We start from the raw sequence: 4,443 nt of genomic DNA, 5'->3' as shown, positions 1-4,443 counted from the left end.
GAAACAGACGGTGATGCGTATAAGTGTATTCAAGTTCAGCTATGACATCTTTGTATTCAGCCCATTGTTCAAAAAGATCTGCACTGTAGTCCTCATGAAATCGGATCTTGTGGCCAAGCTATGACAAATAACCTTGTCTTTTGCCTTCATCATTAACGAGACCTTGATCCGGAATCAATGAAAGCGAACAACAGGGCATGTTTAGGTACAAGACTGTGGGGGGGCTCTGTCCAGCTCTGGGGAAGAGGAGAAGTACTTGGTCTCCAAAGACATCAAGGAAAAGCTGAGCGATGGTGGCACTGGGGCTGACTGCAACTTTCCAAATGTTATGTCATCGACCTCGTCCCTATTTTAAAATGTCAGCTACTTGTTGTCTTCCCACAGTGATGAGTATGTAGGCTAAAGTTGTTCCAGGCACTAGCTGACCTCCTCCCGTTTAGACTCAAGACTCGTTGAACACTGTCCCACCTGAGACCAGTGCCTGGATCTTGTCCAGCATGATGTCCAGTCCCAATGATAAACTTGAAATCAGTAGCTAGTGTCGCTCTGGGCTGTTCAAGCAACTTTAACGGATGCAAGTTGCTGTTATGCTAGCATCGCTGGTTGAGCTAACAGTGCAGCTCTCTGATGTGTAGTCGTCCTTGGCTTCTGTCCCTGATTTGCGAGTATTTGCGCATGGTGGCGGTGGTGTCTTCAATAAAGATTGAGAGTCTACATTGTGAAAAATAAATAAATAATAGGTTTTAAAATGGTAAATAGATATACTGCCTCCTCAAAAAAAAGTTAAACAACACAAACTTATTTTACCTCTAGATGCTTGATAAGAATGAAAAGAAGTTGGTCAATCATGGTCTTCTAACTGGTCATGTCCAAATGTCCAAATGTCCATGTCAACTCTAATCATACCAACAATCAAAATGTGTGTCTGCACCTTCAAAGAGCACATCGATCTCCATGAACCAGTGAAAAACAGCAGAAACAAAGACGGTGGTATTGATTTTTGAGACTGTGACACAAACAATGAATTCCATAGACGACACAGCCAAGTGGGAAAGTATAGTTTGCTGACATTTTGTCCACCTTATAGCTGAGTCGATGCAAAAATGTACACATGCAATGTATCTTGAGAACAACTTAAATAATTCTTTAACAGTATATGGAGAGGCAAACAAAAGAACTGAAGAAACCGGCACAGCAATCCACTTCAAACAAGGATTTCTGTTCTTTTCTCACAATTTCATGCTTTCACAGTTAAGTTAACTGACTGATCTTGTCGATACTTTTCACTTTTCATCGGGTGGAGTACTGTGAAAGCCCATGGAGCTCAACCTCAGGTCAATAGTGCCTTTACATATTCACTGGCAATGTCGATGCACCTCCGTCCACTGCAAGACCACCTTCGGGTACGTGTTTATTTCATTTGTCTCACACACACACAAACACACACACACAGCTTGTGCTATTGACTGTTTATGCGCAATATGTTATCTAAGCTCTCAGTGGGTGCCTGTGGCCTATTTCACTTTATGCCCTTAACTGATCTGATTGGCCCAGGTGCCCTTTCTGATAAGTGATGATCATGGATCTGGAGCATGAAGACGTGCTTGTCTCAGCATTACAGGAATCTAACTCCGCTGACAGTAATGAACTGTATTTTTCTTTGCAGCATGACAATATTATGAAATACAAAAAGAGGCCAGAATACTCGAAAAAAACTCAACAAAAATTCCCCAAAATGTTTGAACAGCTGTTGGGAAAATAAGCCATCTTGTTTTCTCTTCTCAATTCATCTGTTGTCTAGCGATAAATTAATATTTCTTAATCTTCCACTCGCTTAAAAAGATTAGGATTGAGTTTGTTTTTTGTTTTTTTCTGGATGTTGTTTATCCTATCCTGGACCTGGTTTATGACAGTGACCAGGGCAAAGGACAAGTGGATTTTCCCAGGCTGCTTTAAGTCCAAAAAGGTCTGGCCCGTAATTCCAACAGTTCCTCATCCCGGGAGGCAGCCATGCCATCAGAGGCAGATGCTGCTCTGACCTCTGTGGCACAGTGACCACTACATTTAAAGTGACCACAGGAAGCTCAAGGTCCCGCCCAGGGAATAAGTACTATTGTTGTACTGTAATTATTGGTAGGAAAGTATGTGCGTATGTGTGAGGGCAAAGGGAATTGAGAGAGGTAGAGAGAAAGAAAGAGAATGAAAGTTTCTATTTGAAGATGTAATGCACAGACTCAAGTGAACCGGGTTTCTTTTTAAAGCTCATGTCACCAGATCAGGTCAGAGAGTGCACGGAGCTGGCACACTGGCAAACAGAAAATATCTTCCCCTCCACCACAGCTCTACGGGTGAATTCTCAATGTGAGTTGTGAAATCTAGAAGCACTTTAGCTAATAATTCATTGCCATGAACACTTTGGACCTAGGTGCAGAATAGGGCTGCAGCTATGGGTGTTACTGGAAGGGCCAAGCTAATCAAATAGTTGTTTTGCTTTTTATATTGTTGTTTTAGCTGCAGCCACTTTGTGCTAATGTTATTACCTTAAAACCAGTAGCCTGGTGACCAAAATGTGACCTTGAAATGGTGAAACATATGGGCACTTAAGGAGAGAGGGAAACCACATCAATGGTGTCAAAATCAACAACTACAAGGTCTGTGGCTCATGAACAGCTGTGGTGTTTAATTCAAGTTGATGTCGTAATTTACTTAAGAAAACTCTTAAAGGACATGAGTAAAATGTTTGCTTTCTACGTTGAAACACTGTACTTGTATTTACTAGAATTCACTCGAGATATGCCCTTTTTATAACCCAATATCATTTCTATACATGTTTGAGGTTAAAAGACTTTGAGGCCCAGTCATAAGCCACGTTCTTGATCCTCCACAAACAATTTACCTACAACCAATCCATGAGCACGGGGGAGCAGTGTGGAACAAAGTAACATAGGTACCATTGCCATTGTGATTTGTAGATCATTACGTTAACATACATACACATTGCTCCATTACTATGGAGCAATACTATGTTGATATTGGCTGTGTTTTATTACCTGTCCGTGCTCTTAAGAGCGGGTAGAAATGGACATGTGGATAACATGTTTTATGAAGTGGAAAAAAGGGACTTTGAGTCACAGCGCTGCTCAGGAGGTGGGATAATCCCTCAGAGGCATGTCCAGCTTTCAGGAGAATGAGAGGTTTGATATGTACTGTAGCTGCATTATCAGTTCTGCAGAGTGCAAAGGGGCACGGGGGCCTCGTAATTGAATGGAAAGCTTTCTTCTCCTGCATCGTGTGGGTTCAGGGTTGAGGCTGACACAGCTGCACATGAACCATTTAATTCTGTGGAGATTGGTGCGACATTGGTGACACAATGATAGAAAGGGCTTTTACTGATGCAGCACTAATGTATTAGCATGAGTCTAGGGTGGATGTTATCCCCCGTGTACTTTCTTCTCTTCTTATTAATCGAATGCAGAGCTGATATCAACATACAAGATGTCAGCCAGTGTTAATCATTATATAGAAGCCAGAGCGTGTGATGGTGTTAACTAATGAGGCACGGTGGAAGATATATGAGTGCGATGCAGTGTGCATTATAAGTGCTGTTGGAATCAGTCTGTTGAGCTCACTTCAAGTTACATTATGAAACACTTCTTCACTAAAACATTTATTTTGTTGACTCGTGTTCTACAATGTTCACAGAGAAATTTCCAATTTTACTCGAGGTAACACAACGTTTTATTCTGATCGCTTTTCCATTGTGTCATATCCTGTTTACCTGCGGCTTTGCCTGTTTCTGTTAGAGCTTTGTCAAACAACGTATGACAAATTAAACACACACTGCTTGCCAGTTAGCCAGTTAGCTGTTTATTCCTTCCACTGTTTGTATTGTTCACTCATGATGGATCGTGACGAATCAATGGTGTTTGCTGCGTAATGTGAATAAAACTTTAACACATTACCTCATTCCAGAACATGATTTAAGCTCCATCACCTCAGGTAGATTTTCAATAGCAATACATGACAAAAACTCCCATGATCCCTCGCTACTTCAAGACATCATCACACTAGGTCTTTTGTTATTGTTTTAATTTAAAGACCCCTTGTGGCCAAAGTTGCATATTCTATGATTAAATGTATGAGCTGTGTTTCAGATTAAAACCTATTGGAAATCATCAACAGGAATCCTAATTTATTAACTGCCCCCAATGCAAAAACTCATTGTAAAATCTATATTTGTTACTGCCAATGTTGCATGTAAAATACTGCAATTAGCATAACAATATATCTGAAAGCTGGAAGTTCAAATCTCTCTCTTGAAAGCAAATATATACACATGCATCAGAGCCTGTGTTGTTTGTAAAAGCAGAAGAAGCAGTGGGTGTTTCTTTGCCCCGGGTAGCGTGCCCTGCAGGATCAGGGGTCTGAGGTCAAAGGCTAAAC

The sequence above is a fragment of the Hippoglossus stenolepis genome, chromosome 7 (assembly GCF_022539355.2).
Source record: "Hippoglossus stenolepis isolate QCI-W04-F060 chromosome 7, HSTE1.2, whole genome shotgun sequence".
In the NCBI taxonomy this organism is placed as follows: Eukaryota; Metazoa; Chordata; class Actinopteri; order Pleuronectiformes; family Pleuronectidae; genus Hippoglossus; species Hippoglossus stenolepis.
This window is presented reverse-complemented; position numbering follows the sequence as displayed.